We start from the raw sequence: 20,009 nt of genomic DNA on the forward strand, positions 1-20,009 counted from the left end.
CGAGCATCACGGTGCTCGACAAGTTTGGTGCGGATTTCAGGGTTGCTCGGGTGGGAGCTCGGGTCCCCGCCATGTATGTTTGGCGCTCTTTAGAGAGCCAATGAACATGCACGGATTGCTTGCCACGCACTGTAATGCCGTAGCCATGTTGGTTGTGGGCATTACAGTGATTGGCTGGCCGCACAGAGTCATCAAGTCTATATAAGACCTGGCGCCGCTATGCTCGTCACAGTCTACCCCGGAAACAGGCAGAGTAGGGAGAGGTGCTACTGAGTCAGGGAGAGATTTGCTTCTTTATAGTTAGTATAGATATTCCACAACATATACAACCCCTGGCAAAAATTATGGAATCATCGGGCTCGGAGGATGTTCATTCAGTTGTTAAATGTTGTTGAAAAAAAGCAGATTACAGACATGGAGCAAAACTAAAGTCATTTCAAATGGCAACTTTAGGGCTTTAAGAAACACTAAAAGAAATCAAGATTAAAAATGTGGTACTCAGTAAGGGTAACTTTTTTCAGACCAAGCAGAGGGAAAAAATTATGGAATCACTCAATTCTGAGGAAAAAATGATGGAATCATGAAAAACAAACACACAAAAGAACACTCCAATACATCACTTATATTTTGTTGCACCACCTCTGGCTTTAATAACAGCTTGTAGTCTCTGAGGCATGGACTTAATGAGTGACAAAACAGTACTCTTCATCAATCTGGCTCCAAATTTCTCTGATTGCTGTTGCCAGATCAGCTTTGCAGGTTGGAGCCTTGTCTTGAACCATTTTCTTCAACTTCCACCAAAGATTTTCAATTGGATTGAGATCTGGACTAATTGCAGGCCATGACATTGAAAACATTCCTTGAAAGAAGACATATAAGGTCACAGTTTTTGCTCTATGGCACGATGCATTATCATCTTGAAAAATGATGTCATCATCCCCAAACATCCTTTCAATTCTTGGGATAAGAAAACTGTCCAAAATATCAATGTAAACTTGGGCATTTATTGAAGATGTAATGACAGCCATCTCCCCAGTGCCTTTAACTGACATGCAGCCCCATATCAATGACTGTCGAAATTTGCATGTTCTTTTCATGCAGTCATCTTTATAAATCTCATTAGAACGGCACCAAACAAAAGTTCCAGCATCATCACCTTGTCCAATGCAGATTCGCGATTCATCACTGAATATGACTTTCATCCAGTCATCCACAGTCCACGATTGCTTTTCCTTAGCCCATTGTAACCTTGTTTTTTTCTGTTTAGGTATTAATGATGGCTTATGTTTAGGTTTTCTGTATGTAAATCCCATTTCCTTTAGGCGGTTTCTTACAGTTCGGTAACAGACATTGACTCCAGTTTCCTCCCATTCGTTCCTCATTTGTTTTGTTGTGCATTTCCTGTTTTGGAGACATATTGCTTTAAGTTTCCGGTCTTGACGCTTTGATGTCTTCTTTGGTCTACCAGTATGTTTGCCTTTAACAACCTTTCCATGTTGTTTGTATTTGGTCCAGATTTTAGACACAGCTGACTGTGAACATCCAACATCTTTTGCAACATTGCGTGATGATTTACCTTCTTTTAAGAGTTTGATAATCCTCTCCTTTGTTTCAATTGACATCTCTCGTGTTGTAGCCATGATTCATGTCAGTCCACTTGGTGCAACAGCTCTCCAAGGTGTGATCACTCCTTTTTAGATGCAGACTAACGAGCAGATCAAATTTGATGCAGGTGTTAGTTTTGGAAATTAAAATTTACAGGGTGATTCCATAATTTTTTCCTCAGAATTGAGTGATTCCATAATTTTTTCCCTCTGCTTGGTCTGAAAAAATTACCCTTACTGAGTACAACATTTTTAATCTTGATTTATTTTAGTGTTTCTTAAAGCCCTAAAGTTGCCATTTGAAATGACTTTAGTTTTGTGCCATGTCTGTGATCTGCTTTTTTTCCAACAACTGAAAGAACATCCTCCGAGCCCGGTGATTCCATAATTTTTGCCTGGGGTTGTATATATCCATCTGAACTAACAGTCCTTTTGAGGACTAATCCAGCTGCGTATATTCAGTGGTGATAGCAGGATTTAGGCAGGCAGTGTATGTAACAGACTGCAGTGCATATAGTGCAAGAGGGTCCATAGCACGTTCTGTCTGCTGCTGCTGTTCTTACAGATATTTGTAGACATAGCCCCAGGTACCAGGGCAATTTTTTTTTATCTTAATCCTGGTTATTTGCTTAAAAAGCAATCCGGAGTACACAATTTTTCTGCTCCATTTGCTTGTTAACACTGCAGAATACAGACTGATCTTTTCCATATTACAGCGATAAAAATCCAGAAATTTGAACTGAACGTGGAAAATATTGGCCTCCTTTTCCATTTTGTTGCAGTGTGTCAGTCAAGCTATTCACACTAGGTCTCTATGAAGAATAGTATTAGTAAACTACAGGCCTGCTATTTAAAACCGTGGTTCTCTGTCAGACGTATCACATATAACAGCATTCCAAAATCAGCCATTTCTAGTGAACGTGGAAAATATTGTCCTCCATTTAAAATGGGCAAGGTGCGTTGACAGAGACGGGGAAGTGGACATGATGTTGACGGTGCATGCAGAGGCCGAGCACATGGCCAAACTGAAATTGTGCCACAACAAACACCCACATCTTGTCGCTCGACCTTCTTGTCCCAATTACTAGGGGACTGCAGAGCACCACTATTTAACCCAGAGCAGTGTCAAAAGGTTGTTGGTTGGATAGCAGATAATGCTTCCAGTCACTTTGCCACCACCACCACCACCCTGTCTTCCACACGGTCAAATCTCAGTAGCATATTCCTCACCCTGATCCCCCTTCCTCCCACCATGCAGAGTGCCCGGAGACAACCGATCCCACACTTGGACACTCTGAAGAGCTGTTCACTTTTCCATTTGTAAATTCGGGCCTCTCGCCCGGCCAGCTTCAAGCGAGTGAAGAGGAGAATGGCGCGTGTAGCGATGCCCAAAATATTTGAGCAGCCACAGACACACGAAGGCAACGGTGGGAAAGTGTAATTACGATAGCAAATGGTGGATGATGATGAGACACAATAGCCAGAAAGTCAGGAGGAGGACCAGGGTGCGGAAGTGGAAGACGAGGTGGTGGATGATATAGTAACTGACCCAACCTGGCAGGGGGACATGCAGAGCGAGGACAGCAGCACAGAGGGGGAGGGAGGCGTAGCACCAGAACAGGCAGGAAGAAGCAGTGTGGTGGCCGCAGACACAAGGCGGGAAAGCGTTCCCCGTAACGTCAACACAACGGAAGTTGCCAGTACAACTGTTAGGTCTTCCCGAGTCTGGTTGTTTTTAAAGACTGCCGATAACTCCAAAAAGGCCATCTGCACCACCTGCCAGGCCAGCATGAGCAGTGGTAGCAAAACTAGCAGCCTGACCACCACCAGCATGATCAGGCACATGACAGCAAAGCATCCGACTAAGTGGGCCGAACCCTGGGGTCCAGAAACAGTGTCTAAGGGTGACACCACTGCTTCTTCCGCTGTTGTGTGAGCACGCCAATGCCCTGTCCATGGCGCATGCGAAGATTCCTCCTGCCCTGCACGTGTCGTTGCACATTCTCAACTAGAACCATCAGCAAGCAAGTCCACGTCCCAGCGCAGTGTTCAGCTGTCCCTATCCCAGTCCTTGTAACGCAAGCGCAAATATGCAGCCAACGCCCCACAGGCCACACTACTAAATTCATATGTTTCGCAACTGCTTGCGCTCAAAATGTTGCCTTTTAGGCTTGTGGAGACGGAAGCTTCCGCAACCTGATGGCGGCGGCAGTCCCTCGGCACACTGGGTTAATATAGTGGAAGCCGGGACCTAGTCGGACCTTGGGACAGAACATGTCCTCCTGACGCCGAGGATTGCGGACCCTGGGTCAATCTGGGTTGCCCCCACATTCTACAGGTCTTGCACCTCCTCCTCTTCCATCTCTGAAATGACCACATCAGTCAGAAGCTGGAAGCACTGCCTCGGCCAAAAGGCAACAGGCTGTGCTGAAGCTAATATGCTTAGGTGCCAAACCGAGCAATGCTGAAGAGTTGTGGACAGCTCTGAAAGAGCAGGCAGATCTGTGGCTGAAACCGCTGACCCTACAGCCAGGCATGGTCATGTGTGACAATGGCCGGAACCTAGTGGTGGCTCTGAGGCGAGCTCACACATGTACCATGCCTGGCTACAGCTTCCGCCGCCTTTGCTGTGCTTCAGCAGTATTTGCAGCTTCCAGCTCACCGACTGGTGTGCGATGTCCCCACACGTTGGAACTCTACATTGCATTTGGAAGGATTTGTGAGCAGAAGAGGGCAGTTGTTGACTACCAGCATCAACAAGGCCGTCGGAATTCAGGTCAGACTCCACACATAAGACCTCAGGAGTGGACATTGATGTCAGACATCTGTACCATCTTCCAAAACTTTGAAGATTCCACCAAGATGGTGAGCGGCGATGACGTCATAATTAGCATCACCTACCCGCTTCTCTGTCTTCTGAAACACTCTCTGCTAACAATTAAAGAGGATGCATTACAGGCGGAGCACGATGAGATGGAGCAAGGAACCATACAGGGTGATTCCACACAGGCCAGCCTCCTCTCATCCCAACGTGGATTGGGTGACAATGAAGAAGAGGAGGAGGAACAGGAGCTAGTTTCCTGCGCTATAGACGGTACTACCTGCACAACTGTCATAACGTTTGCTCAGCATGGATGGCCTCAGGACAGAGAGGAGGAGGAGGATGAGGAGGAGAGCATGGTCACTCGTCCTCTTGGTGAGGACACGGAAGTCTTGCCTGTTAGCAGTCGGGCACACATGGCTGAGTTTATGTTACACTGCCTTTCCCGTGACCCTCGCGTTGTCCAAATTTTGGGTGACAGTCATTACTGGTTGGTGACACTTCTAGACCCACGCTACATGGAGAACTTTATGTCTCTTATTCCCACGCAGGACAGGTTTAATAAAATGGTGCCGTATGAGAAGGCCCTTGTTGCGGAATTATTTAAAATATTCCCTTCTGAAAACGCTGGAGGCAGAGGTCACAGTTCGTTGGACAACCAAGGAGTACAGGCGAGAGAGCCACAAATGCAATCCAGCAGGGGCAGGGGCACATTGTCAAAGTTCTGGGACAGTTTTCTGAGACCCTCCCGTCGCACAGGCCCTGAGGCGCGGGGTACTCTCCCAAGGAGGGAAGAGTTTCGGAAGATGCTGAGGGAGTACCTTGCTGACCGTACCAACGTCCTCCATGATTCCTCTGCGCCTTATAATTATTGGGTATCCAAGCTGGACATGTGGCATGAACTAGCTCTCTAGGTCGTGGCATGCCCTGCCGCTAGCGTTTTGTCAGAGCGGCTTTAGCGTCCTAAAGAGTCCCCAGCCAATGGCCGGAGGACTGCTCCTATATAAGGCACCTCCTCCAAAATGGAGGTGCCTGTGCAAGGTTGTTGTTTGTGTGCTAACACTCTCCTCAGCCCTCAGGTTCCAGTACCCGCCAGCCTGCCTATCAGCCGTGCCCATCTGCCTATCTACCTGCCGTGCCCGCTTGCCTACGCGCATCACCAGCCTGTCTACCAGCCGTGCTCATCTGCTGTGCCTCTCGGCCTCGACCATCAGTCCCGTGGGAGTCGCCTGCTCTCACATGAGGTCGGTCCCAGAGTGGCACCTGGTTCACCTTCCCGGTCTCTCCATGGTTCACGGAGTTGACTAAGCTGCCGTGTGACCAGTGGTCCGGGTAGGCACTTAGTTCCGCCCCTCTGGTCCCTCCTTGCATTACAGCACAGAGGTTCCACCACCCAGATCCGTAACAATTTGCACAGGCCATGAATCCGGTGGCTCCCAGGCTCCTTCACTCTCAGATCTGTACCAAGAGGTCTCTCGCCAGAGATCCCAACAGGATACTATCCTGTCCTATCTATGGACAGTCAACTCTCACTTGGACGCGCTGTCCACCCCGACTGTGTCTGCCTCTAACCAAGCAGCACCTCAACCCGGTGGCGCTGTGGCATCCGGCTTAGGACCCCGGCTTTCTGCTTCTCCACGTTTCGGTGGTGACCCTGCCCTATGTCGGGGCTTCATTAATCAGTGCACGCTGCACTTTGAGCTCCTGGCACACCAGTTCGCCTCCGACAGGGCCAAGGTGGCATTCATCATGTCTCATCTCACTGGAGAGGCGTTGATCTGGCTTAACCCTCTGTGGGATAGAGTGGATCCTCTGGTGTCCGACCTCCAGGCCTTCCTCACGGCTTTCCAGAAGGTGTTCGATGAGCCCGGATGAAAATCTTTGACTGCCCTCTCTCTTCTCCGATTCCGCCAAGGGAGTCTCTCTGTGGGACAGTATGCCGTGCGTTTCCGCACCCTCGCCCCTGAACTTACCTGGAACAATGAGGCTCTGGTGTCCACATTTTGGGAGGGCCTTTCCAGACGGATCAAGGATGAGCTAGCCGGTCGTGACATACCTACCTCTCTGGACGACCTGGTGTCATTAGCTACATGGATCGACATCCGTTTTCAGGAGCGTTCAAAGGAGGCGACCCGTTACAGAAGGTCCCTGCGCCTCGCACCAACCTTCCAAAGGCCAGTCAAGCAACCAGCATCCCCTCCGGTGTCTTCTCCAGAGTCTATGCAAATAGACCAAATTAACATGGGCAAGTCTCATCAGGAGATCCGCGCTGCCGGTTGGAGTTGCTTCTACTGTGGCAGTATAGAGCATCAAATCCGCTCCTGTCCGGTGAGACCGGGAAACTCCAGTGTCTAGGACCGCTCGGAGAGGTCGCCCTAGGCAAAAGTTCTTCCTCTCCGCCCTTGACTTGTACGTTTCTGTTACCAGTGATGAGACCCGCTTCTTCGAGACTGCCTATCTGGATTCCGGAGCCGCTGGGAATCTCATTCAACAGGCCGTTGTGGAGCGTTATCAGATTCCTACCATACGTCTGGCTGATCCTTTAGCGGTTTCCTCTGTGGATGGTAAGCTTCTCTCTGAGACCACCTTGTTTGTCACTGAGCCTGTAACTCTTCAGGTGGGAATGCTACATTCGGAGAAGATCTCCTTTTACGTGCTGTCCGGTCTCTCTCATCCCCTCTTGCTTGGCCTGCCTTGGTTACAGAGACATGAGTCCTGAATTGGAGCTCGAGTGAGGTGCTCTGTTGGGGTCAGGAATGTCATAAGTCCTGTCTAATTCCGGTTCGTCCTGCTCAACCTCCGTCTACTCCAGCTAACCTACCTGGCCTGCCGACACCATACTGGTCATATGTGGACGTCTTTGTTAAAAAGGAGGCAGAGACATTACCACCTCATAGGCCGTATGATTGCCCCATCGACCTAATACCTGGTGCTTCACCTCCTCGCGGGCGAATCTACCCCTTGTCGCTGGCCGAGACCCCTGCTATGTCTGAATACATATGTATGAATACATATCCAGAAATCCACCTCTCCGGCTGGAGCAGGATTCTTTCCGATTCATTTCCGCAACGTGGGCACATAGCCTTAGAAGAATGTAAAAGAACATCTAAACAAGCCTGATGCATTTTGGAAACAAGTCCTGTGGACCGGTGAGGTTAAAATATAACTCTTTAGCCACAATGATAAAAAAGGTACAGCACAGACCAAAAGATTGGACACACCTTCTCATTTAACCCCTTACCGGCCCAGGACGTATTAGTACGCCCCAGGCCATCACCCCCAGTTCAGTGAGGGCTCCGGCGCTGAGCCCGCACTGAACCGGGCACATGTCAGCTGATTATTACAGCTGACATGTGCCCGCAACAGCCGCGGGTGGAATCGCGATCCACCCACGGCTGTTAACATGTTAAATGCCGCTGTCAATCTCTGACAGCGGCATTTAACATCGCCGCGCAGGAAGAGCGGCCTTAGCCCCACCCATTGGTGACCCCGTCACGTGATCGCGGGTCACCGATGCGTGGTCATGACAACCCTGGGTCTGCAGCAGACCCCAGTGGTTGTCATGTAAAGATTACTATGAGCGCCACCTAGTGGTCGGCGCTCATAGTACAGGAGAATTTCTGCTGCATACAGGGGACCTACTGGTCCCCTGTATGTAGCAGAGGTGATCAGACAGTTGCTATGGAGACTATAGAAGCAAGCAAAAAAAAAAATGTTTTTAAAAATATAAAAAAATATAAAAGTTTAAATCACCCCCCTTTTGCCCCATTCAAAATAAAATAATAAAAAATAAACCCTACATACACATATTTGGTGTCGCCGCGTTCAGAATCGCCCGATCTATCAATATAAAAAAAGAATTAATCTGATTGGTAAACAGCGTAATGAGAAAAAAATTCTAAACGCCAGAATTACGTTTTTTTTTGGTCGCCGCAACATTGCAGTAAAATGCAATGACGGGCGATCAAAACATCGGATCTACCCAAAAATGGTATTAATAAAAACATCAACTCGGTGCGCAAAAAATAAGCCCTCACCAGGCCCCAACTCCCGAAAAATGGAGACACTATGGGTCTCGGAAAATGGCTCCATTGTTTAAAAAAAATTTTTTGCGAACTTTAGATTTTTTTTTCACCGCTTAAATAAAAAAGAACCTATACATGTTTGGTGTCTAAGAACTCGTAATGACCTGTAGAATAATAATGGCAGGTCAGTTTTAGCATTCAGTGAACGTGGTAAAAAAAATTTTAAAAAAAATCTGTGGTATTGCACTTTTTTTGCAATTTCACCGCACTTGGAATTTTTTCCCGTTTTCCAGTACATGATATGGTAAAACTAGTAATGGTGTTTAAAACTACAACTCGTCCCGCAAAAAATAAGCCCTCATATGGCCATATTGACCAAAAAATAAAAACGCTATGGCTCTGGGAGTCTTATATTCTAGGTTCTTCAAAGTAGCCACCTTTTTCTTTGATGACTGCTTTGCACACTCTTGGCATTCTCTTGATGAGCTTCAAGAGGTAGTCACCGGAAATGGTCTTCCAAAAATCTTGAAGGAGTTCCCAGAGATGCTTAGCACTTGTTGGCCCTTTTGCCTTCACTCTGCGGTCCAGCTCACCCCAAACCATCTCGATTGGGTTCAGGTCTGGTGACTGTGGAGGCCAGGTCATCTGGCGTAGCAACCCATCGCTCTCCTTCTTGGTCAAATAGCCCTTACACAGCCTGGAGGTGTGTTTGGGGTCATTGTCCTGTTGAAAAATAAATAATGGTCCAACTAAACGCAAACCGGATGGAATAGCATGCCGCTGCAAGATGCTGTTGTAGCCATGCTCGTTCAGTATGCCTTCAATTTTGAATAAATCCCCAACAGTGTCACCAGCAAAGCACCCCCACACCATCACACCTCCTCCTCCATGCTTCACGGTGGGAACCAGGCATGTAGAGTCCATCCGTTCACCTTTTCTGCGTCGCACAAAGACACGGTGGTTGGAACCAAAGATCTCAAATTTGGACTCATCAGACCAAAGCACAGATTTCTACTGGTCTAATGACTCTTGGTCTTCCTTTCCTGGGGCGGTCCTGATGTGAGCCAGTTTCTTTGTAGCGCTTGATGGTTTTTGCAACTGCACTTGGGGACACATTCAAAGTTTGCCCAATTTTTCGCACTGACTGACCTTCATTTCTTAAAGTAATGATGGCCACTCGTTTTTCTTTACTTAGAATTTGTATTATGGCAAGAAAAAAGCAGCTAACAGTCTATTCAGTAGGACTATCAGCTGTGTATCCACCAGACTTCTGCACAACACAACTGATGGTCCCAACCCCATTTATAAGGCAAGAAATCCCACTTAATAAACCTGACAGGGCACACCTGTGAAGTGAAAACCATTTCCGGTGACTACCTCTTGAAGCTCATCAAGAGAATGCCAAGAGTGTGCAAAGCAGTCATCAAAGCAAAAGGTGGCTACTTTGAAGAACCTAGAATATAAGACATATTTTCAGTTGTTTCACACTTTTTTGTTAAGTATATAATTCCACATGTGTTAATTCATAGTTTTGATGTCTTCAGTGTGAATGTACAATTTTCATAGTCATGAAAATACAGAAAAATCTTTAAATGAAGTGTGTCCAAACTTTTGGTCTGTACTGTATGTGTGAAGAAAAAAGGGCTCAGAATTTCAGGAAAAGAACATCTTGCCAACCATTAAGCACAGGGGTGGATCAATCATGCTTTGAGGTTGTGTTGCAGCCAATGGCACGAGGAACATTTCACGGCTAGAGGAAAGAAGGAATTCAATGAAATTTCAACAAAGTCTTGATGCAAATGTAACATCATCTTTAAAAAGGCTGAAGCTGAAAAGAGCATGGCTCCTACAAATGGATAATGATCCTAAACACATATCAAAATATACAATAGACTACCTCAAAAGGCGCAAGCTGAAGGTTTTACAATGGCTCTCACAGTCCGCTGATCTGAACATCATTGAAAATCTGCGGCTAGACCTCAAAAGAGCAGTGCATGCAAGATGACCCAGGAATCTCACAGAACTGGAAGAATTTTCCACGGAAGAATGGATGAAACAAACAAGAACTGAAAGACTCTTTTCTGGCTACAAAAAACATTTACAAACTGTGATACTTTCAAAAGGGGGTGCTACCAAGTACTAACCATGCAGGGTGCCAAAACTTTTGTATTGACCCATTTTCCTTTTTGTAATGTTTAAAATGTAAAGGATAAAAATATATTTTTTCTTAAAATGTAAAGGAAATGTGTCATCTTTACCTTTAGGCCTGTTACAGATCATTTAATCTTCAATTTGCCTGTTCACAATAACAGTAATTTTGACCAGAGTTGCCCAAACCTTTACATGCCACTGTAGCTTTTAACGGGACTCTGCGAGCACCATGATTTAAGGGTAAAGAGCCTGATTCCAGGGATGTGTCACTTACTTGGCTGTGTGTTGTTGTTTCAATACAATCAGTGTTTTATTAGTAGTATCAGGAGATTATCACTAGTTGTCTTGTGCCATATAGTCCTTCTGTTTTATGTAACCCATACCTCACCACTGAGTAGTAGTTTTCTATTAATGTACATTGTACACAGAAAGTTGCCAATCAGTGATGGGGGCGGAGTTACACAGCGTTCAGCATTCAGCATTCAAAGAACTAGATTTGAGGCAGATAAAACAGAGATTTATCAAAATGACAGCATGTAGACCAGTAAGTGTTACATCACTGGAGTCAGGGTCTATGTCCGTATGTCATGCTGCTTTCAGATTACATAGCAATAATCTGGTGACAAATTCCTTTTAAATAAATAATACAATCATTTGTAGTAATTAGCTTTAATCAGGTTTCCAATTATCCTCATTTACACTAGCTAGCCAGACATTTAACTAAATATAATTCACATGTCTACCACAACGTAGACAAATGAATCTGATGTGAGTCAACACAAGGACTGGAATCGTGAGAGTGTAAATGTGCCCTTAGGGTCCTTTCACACTAGCTGATAGACTGGCATTAATGCTTATTGTCAATGAAGCAGTGATCAGTGCTGGTCAATCATCTGGGAGGATTTTTGCCCCAAAAATTGTTCCGGTGATAGTGATGTCAATGACGGACAGGGGAATAAACCGTCAGCAGAAAGCGTCCTCTTTACCCAAAGGGATAACAATGCCAACAGTGATTTGTATGTCTGTATAAAAGACAGGACAAGGCAATGATTGGGAACAAAACGTTCATGTCAATGTTGTTTTTGATAGTAATAAAAACTCAGGGGAACATGACAAAGGCAATTGTTTATTGTATTGTCACTGTAATTAGAGACTGCACTGAATAATTTGATAGTTTCTCTGCACTAGGCAGTTAACGATGTTGTGTATCTGTCGCTTTGTGGCGATTCCGCCACTAACTAGGGCTGGATGTACAAGTTGGCTGGTACTGAAAAAGGCTTGCACTTGGATTATTAGGTGCATATATTTTTTAATCCCATGATTTGGTAGAATAGAAGAGATCTTACTTTCAGGTCATTGTTTTTCTTTAATATACAGTTATGGGGTTTTTTTTAGTTTCTAACGTTCTTTTCACTCATTCTAACCCTGGGGAGGTTGTAGCAGTTTGCCTTATTTATCTTAGTGGCAAAACTTAAACCCTAATTCCATCAGACAGAGCTGCTTACATTTTCAGAAGGAAAGTGTTCTGGGGATGTTTTCTTTTCTAATAGTATCAGTTATCAAACACTTCAATTCTATGGTGATTAACCGATGCATATGCTCCTAGCCTCCAATTTAAATGGCAGACAAAATGTGCTATTTTGGCCGAACATAGTTTTGACGTGATCGTATCTGATAGGTCGTCAAGCTCCATTAACCCTCTGATCCAAAGAGGTTCTACTCATGCTTTGACAACAGGACTCAAGACACCATTATTACTATTATGACAGAGAACGGGGGCCTGTCCAGGGGTGTAGAAACTAAAGTCCCCTTACACTGGCTGAAGAGCAGCAGAATGATATGCCCATTCCTAATCATGTGGCATGTAAACATTGACAGCAATCAGACTCATATGTAACCAGAGATGCGCTGTCAACAACAAGGAAACCCATATGGGGAAGAACAATCATAATTGTTGGAACCAATAGATCGCACACTCACTATGAAGGACATGTAAAACCAGCAGTGACTGACGTCCAATAGCGTTCATCCACGCATGTTCCAACACTCTAATTGCCCATGTAAAAAGACCTTGGTTGGAAACCATAAGTAATGGACACATGATTCCTTCTGGTAATACTGCTTCCCAGAGACATCCTAGGCTATGGGGGGGGGCATCTTAATTGGCTGTCAATGTTCTTTGGCACTAAAACGTGTGATATCGTACATCTTAACCACACTTGTGGACGTTACTGCAATAATAATATAGGTTTAATAGAAAATCAGCCCAAAAAAAAAATGGTACATTCATTATCACAGCAAAAGTATACAACAATGAATTATACAATGATCCATTATCTTCTACCAGTTGTGCAGTGTAGTAATTTATACAGCCTCCAAACGTCAGCTGTTACACATGTACTCTAACAAGCCTCTGGATGTCCCCACACTGCTGACACTCTTCTTGGCGAATGTAACACAAGCAACATCACGGGGGGCATGACACTCATTGGGCTGTGCGCAAGTTACCTTCCAATAACACACCCAGAAACCAGCTGCCCCATCCTGCAACCGGCGCAGGGCGAAAGGCGCCCAGACCACGCAACCGGCGCAGGGCGAAAGGCTCCCAGACCACGCATCAGGCGGGAGGACGAAAGGCGCCCAGACCACGCGACCGGCGCAGGGCGAAAGGCGCCCAGACCACGCGACCGGCGCAGGGCGAAAGGCGCCCAGACCACGCGACCGGCGCAGGGCGAAAGGCGCCCAGACCACGCAACCGGCGCAGGGCGAAAGGCGCCCAGACCACGCAACCGGCGCAGGGCAAAAGGCGCCCAGACCACGCATCAGGCGGAGGGCGAAAGGCGCCCAGACCACGCAACTGGCGCAGGGCGAAAGGCTCCCAGACCACGCATCAGGCGGAGGGCGAAAGGCGCCCAGACCACGCATCAGGCGGAGGGCGAAAGGCGCCCAGACCACGCATCAGGCGGAGGGCGAAAGGCGCCCAGACCACGCATCAGGCGGAGGGCGAAAGGCGCCCAGACCACGCAAGCGGCGCAGGGCGAAAGGCGCCCAGACCACGCAAGCGGCGCAGGGCGAAAGGCGCCCAGACCACGCAAGCGGCGCAGGGCGAAAGGCGCCCAGACCACGCGACCGGCGCAGGGCGAAAGGCGCCCAGACCACGCGACCGGCGCAGGGCGAAAGGCGCCCAGACCACGCGACCGGCGCAGGGCGAAAGGCGCCCAGACCACGCGACCGGCGCAGGGCGAAAGGCGCCCAGACCACGCATCAGGCGGAGGGCGAAAGGCGCCCAGACCACGCATCAGGCGGAGGGCGAAAGGCGCCCAGACCACGCAACTGGCGCAGGGCGAAAGGCGCCCAGACCACGCATCAGGCGGAGGGCGAAAGGCGCCCAGACCACGCATCAGGCGGAGGGCGAAAGGCGCCCAGACCACGCATCAGGCGGAGGGCGAAAGGCGCCCAGACCACGCATCAGGCGGAGGGCGAAAGGCGCCCAGACCACGCATCAGGCGGAGGGCGAAAGGCGCCCAGACCACGCATCAGGCGGAGGGCGAAAGGCGCCCAGACCACGCATCAGGCGGAGGGCGAAAGGCGCCCAGACCACGCATCAGGCGGAGGGCGAAAGGCGCCCAGGCCACGCATCAGGCGGAGGGCGAAAGGCGCCCAGGCCACGCATCAGGCGGAGGGCGAAAGGCGCCCAGGCCACGCATCAGGCGGAGGGCGAAAGGCGCCCAGGCCACGCATCAGGCGGAGGACGAAAGGCGCCCAGACCACGCATCAGGCGGAGGGCGAAAGGCGCCCAGACCACGCATCAGGCGGAGGGCGAAAGGCGCCCAGACCACGCATCAGGCGGAGGGCGAAAGGCGCCCAGACCACGCATCAGGCGGAGGGCGAAAGGCGCCCAGACCACGCATCAGGCGGAGGGCGAAAGGCGCCCAGACCACGCATCAGGCGGAGGGCGAAAGGCGCCCAGACCACGCATCAGGCGGAGGGCGAAAGGCGCCCAGACCACGCATCAGGCGGAGGGCGAAAGGCGCCCAGACCACGCATCAGGCGGAGGGCGAAAGGCGCCCAGACCACGCATCAGGCGGAGGGCGAAAGGCGCCCAGACCACGCATCAGGCGGAGGGCGAAAGGCGCCCAGACCACGCAACCGGAGCATAGCGAAAGGCGCCCAGACCACGCATCAGGCGGAGGGCAAAAGGTGCCCAGACCACCTCTCCTAAAGGCTCGGGGCTAGCTGGATTGGGTCCAGTCTTGTCATAACTTAATGGAAGGAGTCAGCATATCAGGTGATGACTGAACCGAAGCATGCCCTGTGCCCTTACTGGATCCAGTCCTGGCCATCATCCTATAGTATTGTAAACAGTAGCTTAGCACCATGCCCTTCTCCCTCCTGTCTACATGCCCCTGTAATGCCCACTCTCACACCTGTGGCAGTATCGGTTCCAGCTGCTCCCCCACAGCAGGGAGGGTCTCAGCTCACGGACACACACACGGAACAGTCACTGGCAGACTGGCATCCTGCCACCCCCCACCCAGCCTCTCTGAGGTGGGGCCTCGTGATTCCCGCGCAGAAGCTGTATGGCGACAGACAGCCTATTCCGGCATGTCGGCACGTTATAAATCTACTGTCAGTGTGTACCAGGTCCTATGTGTACGTACCAGACAAGCGTGACATAGTGCGAGCACTCTGCCATACTCATCTGCCTCACACCAGAGCCATCACCCGCCTCCGACTACACAGCCCCTGCAAGTCCGCAGACTGCGCTGACAGCTGACTAGCAGGTGTTTGTGAGTAGCCTAGCCGCACTAGCGAGGAAAGGGTTAATGAGCCGCACAAGAAACAGGAAGCTGCTCTTATAGGCCTGAGCAGGCTCCTCGCGCCTCCCACCGTGCGTTCCTATTGGACGAGGCAGAGGGTTATCACCCGTTAGCTTTGCTGTCATTTGCACTGCACCTTGGGATATGCAGTCCACAAGGGCCCTGTCATCTGCAGCGCTGCACCGGTGAGGGGACTACAAGTCCCAGATACTCCGTAGCCGTCCTTAGTGCCCGGCCCGTATTGGCCTTTTCCTCCTCCCTCTCTCTCTCACGCTGAACCAACGTATTGGCGTTTGTGGTGGTGTAACCGCTGTCACATAACCGAGTAGACCTGTAGCAACACCTCCGTTTTGTGCGGTCGGGTTATGTCGCCGGCAGTAATGCAGACAAGAGGATGATGCTATGGCCGCAGCTGCTTGTCACCACGTCTAACTGCGGCTGCTGCCAGGAAGCTAGCGGGACCCCGCTCCTAGGTTGTGGGCGTGCGCAGCTGCCTACCTGCTGCCGGGGAGGTAGATAGGTGCAGGCGCTGTGCAGAGACCTCTGCGCCGCCGCCGCTCTGCTGCTCCCTTCCTGGTTGCTGTGAGGTCGCGCTGGGGTACTCCCTTCTCTTAAAGGAGAAGCACATTCTGCCGCCACAACACTTGTGACAACTGCAGCCACACAGTCCTCATTGGATGTCCTGGAACTCGGCACTGCCTACAGAACAGACTTGTGAGACTGGAACCATTTTCCAAAAAGTAAACGGTGTCATTTCAAATATAAATTAAAGGGGGTTTCCACTTTTCAAAAAATCGTGGTCCTTGCTTGCAGTTTGTTATAAAAGAAAACAAATTGGGCTTTACTCACCCTCCTGGGGTCCAGTGTGGAGTCTTCACAGCTGTTCCCAATTCTTTTATTGTCTGCAGCGCTGACATCCTGTAAATAGCACTGCAGTCAATCACCGAACACAATGACTCGTATCTCTTCAGAACCGCTGAGCTCATTTATTTTCTGCAGACAATATGAGACACCAGGAACAGAGGCTGAGACTCCATGTTGGACCCTAGGAGGGTGAGTAGAGCGCGTTCGTTTTTTTTTTACAAACTGCGTCAGGGGACCGGTTTTCTGAAATAGGAAAGCCCTTTAAGGGGATTGTCTGTTTTCAGGGAAATGGTGCAAAAGTTAGTAAAGCTATAAAATAAGCAGTAAAGTCCTGCTAATGTTTGTTTACAAAGGCATCAGTGGTTTCCTGCCCACCAGGTTGGCATCATTGCTAAGGCCTGTGATTGGCTGTGGTGGTCACGTGGTGTAGACAGGATGCAGCCCAGTAAACAAACACCAACTGGAAGCAGTAGAGAGGTGGTCCTGGAGCAGCGGGGGCTTCAACAGGTAAGTAATGGTTATTTTTGAAGCTAACCCTTCTCCAATTTATTCAGCAAAATATGTGCACAAGCAACATTTCCAATATTTTCCCCTTTGAAATGTTTTTTGGGAGGCGGTATGACTAAATTACAGTAATTCTGGCGTTGTTTTTCTTTAATAGATGTGATAACTTTTCAGCATGTCGGTACATATTTATCACCATCATATCAAAACACATATTACACACACACCTTTACTTATTTAGTTACAGCAGGGTTTGTGTTCATTTTGTTTCTTGTAGGTTTTACCCCAAAACACTTGTCTGCAAGTAGAGTGTCTTATTTGGCTTCTAAGGCTATGTGCCCACGCACAGGCTATAGCAGCGTTTTAGACACAGCGCATTTTCTGATCACACAGGTAAATCCGCATAGTTACCACATCCAATACATTGTATTGGGGAAGCTTCTGTTGACATGCTGTGGCTCGCAAATCCGCGCCACGTGTGAGTTTATGCTGCATCATAAAGAAGGGCAGTGGAAATGGGATTTCTATAAATCCCATCAACTGTGCTTCTAATGTGGAACGCAGCATTTTGGACACAGCACAGGTGAGCACCCATTCATTGATGGGTTGATATTGACTCTTAGGATTGTTACCCTAAGTAGGTGGCACGAAAGTTCTAGCCTTCTTCCTCACAGAGGAGAATATTTGCAAAGTAAATTTTTACTGGTACAAAATATTTTTAGTTATTCCGTGTTTATTATGGAAAAATATCATTATGTTAATCCCTTAATGACTCAGCTATTTTTCATTTTTGCTCTTTCATTTTTTTCCCCTCTCCTTCCATGAGCTATACAGTTTATATTTTCCGTCTTGTGATGGCTTGTTTTTAAAGAGTTTATCAGCTAATCGGCAGGGGTGCCATGTGTCAGACCCCGGCTGATCAGACATTGATGACCTATACTAAGGATACATCATCAGTGTAAAAGTAGTGGACAAACTTGTCGCCGCCACGTATTGTGGGACGTTCTGAGACGTTGTGTCTGCTCCAAATTAAAATGTAAAATCTAAGTACATGTACAAAGAGAGAGAACCGCACTGACACGTTCAGTATCAGAATAGAACTACTTTATTACATGTCCTGGTCCAGGTTTATATAGGTTATTAGTATTCATACTTTAAAACAATATAATTGGCTCAGCTTATCTCTAAATATGTGCTGGCATTAGCATACATACATCTAATTGATTAAGTTAACACTACTGAAACCCAACTTTTCTGTCTGGGTGATGGGGGGGGGGGGGGGGGTAGTATAAGTTTCGTTTTTTCATTACCTCTCGTCTCTAGACAGAGACATTCCTAAGATGCCCCCCTTACATAGACTCCATTCTGTGAAGCAAGGAGATGCACATACAAAAATCAAAATGGAGTCAGGATACATAAAGTATAACTCCTGCTCTCACAATTCCCTTCTCTTGTGGCAGTGGGTGGCTGTTCCAACCGCTGTGCTCGTCTAGACTCCCTCAGATACATTATCCTACCCTAACAGAAGAAGCCGGTCTTCCTACACCACTTCACCGGATTCTCCAGATCGGTCTGTCTATCACACCATCGGATGGACACACACACCACACACCAAGCCAAAACAAGCAAGGAAACTATACTGGTGCCACATTCATGCGCTTATCAGAGTTAGCATCCAACAATTGGTCATAGTACTTGCCATCTTTCACTATCACAGGGTGCAGTCCAGCAGCAGGTCTAGTCTCTGTGGCCTTGTCTATAGCTTTTGAAACAATGCCCCGAACACAGTGTACGAGGCAACAACCAAGTACTGCAATGGCCACCAGAACTATCAACAAAGTACATGCTATGTTACTAAGAAGGGATCCCCATTTACCAAACGTGTTTTCTAACTATTTACTGAAGGGGTTGTTGATACCTGAGTTTTCAGCTAATTCGTTAGACAGGGCATCAATTCCTCTTAGGGCTTTACTTATGCTACCATCCGGAGCAGTGTTGTTGGGAATAAAGGTACAGCATGATGCCCCAACCATCTTACAGACCCCCCTCCCCTCTCTGCCAGAATCATGTCAAGGGCAAGTCTATTCTGAAATGTCATGGTCGAGGTGGCACCCAACTGTTCAGCTATCCCTCGGAATGCATCACTACTAAAATTAACAAATCTCTTATAGTTATAGTAGATATAGTTTATCCAGTCCACATTTTTATTCGCTCTAATAATGGGAAATATCGATTCAAATCCCGCTGCTACTTGATCTCTGGCTTTGAACTCGTTCGATACTCCTCTTGGAACCCCAATAGAGTCAACGTACACGTGAGGGTCGAAAGAAGTAGGAATGCTGGTGTCATGCTTGTGTCTCCGATTTTTTTGTTACATATTCATGGAGCTTGTCTGTGTTTTGGAGTCACAGTCTTGAATGGTATTGTTACGGGTCCGGGTGGTGGAACCTCTGTGCTTTGGTGCAAGGAGGGACCAGAGAGGCGTAACTAAGTGCCTACTCGGACCGACCCAGGTCACACGGCGACTTAGTCGACTCCGTGAACCAGGGAGGGACCGGGCAAGTGAACCAGGTGCCACTCTGGGACCGACATTATGTGAGAGCAGAGTCTCCCACGGGTCAGATGACAGGAGCTGACCAGTACAGCGGATGAACACGGCAGGAAGGCTGGCGGGTGATCCGGGTAGATAAGCAGGCAGGTACGACTGATAGCCAGACAGGTGCTCCGGGTAGGCAAGCAGGCGGGTACAGCGGATAGCCAGACAGGTGCTCCCGGTAGGCAAGCTGGCGGGCACGGCAGGTAACTGGCAGGTGCTCCGGGTAGGCAGGCTGGCGAGCACTGCAGGTAACTGGCAGGTGCTCCGGGTAGGCAGGCTGGCGGGCATGGCTGATAGACTGGCGGGCAGGACTGTTAGACAAACTGGTGGGCAGGACTGTTAGACAGACTGGTGGACAAGGCTGACAGTCAGCGGGACCTGAGGGCTGAAGAAAGTATTAGCACACAAAACAACAACCTTGCACAGGCTCCTCCATTTTGGAGGAGGTGCCTTGTAAAGGGGAAGTCCTCCAGCCATTGACCGGGGATTCTAGGATGGCGCACGTGGCCCCTTTTAAGAGGAAGGGAGCTCACGTGACCTAAGCACAGTGCCCGGGAAGCTGCGCACCACAGCAGCTGCAGGAGGGGAGCAGGAAGACGCCGGACTGGGACTGCGGCGATGATG

General features: G+C 48.6%; 1 protein-coding gene across 2 annotated transcripts in view; it reads right to left on the reverse strand.

Annotated features, from left to right (window-relative positions):
* The window catches only part of ZBTB7A (zinc finger and BTB domain containing 7A), a 76,489-nt gene extending 60,437 nt beyond the window's left edge, over positions 1-16,052 (reverse strand). Inside the window, exon 1 of one of the 2 annotated variants that reach the window (XM_073651226.1) lies at positions 15,920-16,052. The gene's annotated coding sequence lies outside the window, so the exon portion shown is untranslated. Of the gene's footprint in view, positions 1-15,028; positions 15,134-15,919 lie in introns of those variants that run through there. The other variant, XM_073651308.1, reaches the window with a different exon arrangement.
* Positions 16,053-20,009: the final 3,957 nt, after the last annotated feature.

This window comes from Phyllobates terribilis, unplaced genomic scaffold (genome assembly GCF_046119375.1).
Source record: "Phyllobates terribilis strain yellow unplaced genomic scaffold, ASM4611937v1 Scaffold_1__5_contigs__length_1240528914, whole genome shotgun sequence".
Classification (NCBI taxonomy): domain Eukaryota; kingdom Metazoa; phylum Chordata; class Amphibia; order Anura; family Dendrobatidae; genus Phyllobates; species Phyllobates terribilis.